Source organism: Octopus bimaculoides, chromosome 1 (genome assembly GCF_001194135.2).
Source record: "Octopus bimaculoides isolate UCB-OBI-ISO-001 chromosome 1, ASM119413v2, whole genome shotgun sequence".
In the NCBI taxonomy this organism is placed as follows: Eukaryota; Metazoa; Mollusca; class Cephalopoda; order Octopoda; family Octopodidae; genus Octopus; species Octopus bimaculoides.
Genome location: NC_068981.1, coordinates 48996712 through 48996925, shown reverse-complemented (window position 1 = coordinate 48996925; position 214 = coordinate 48996712).

Genomic DNA, 214 nt, shown 5'->3' with positions numbered 1-214 from the left:
GAAAATCTTAGTAGGTAATTCACGGTCAATTTGTTTAATGTGGTTATTTATTAAAAACGTCGCGTTGAGCTGGGATATTTACAATGTTGTCTTATTATTATATTTACAATGTTGTCTTATTATTATATTTACAATGTTGTCTTATTATTATATTTACAATGTTGTCTTATTATTATATTTACAATGTTGTCTTATTATTATATTTACAATGTTG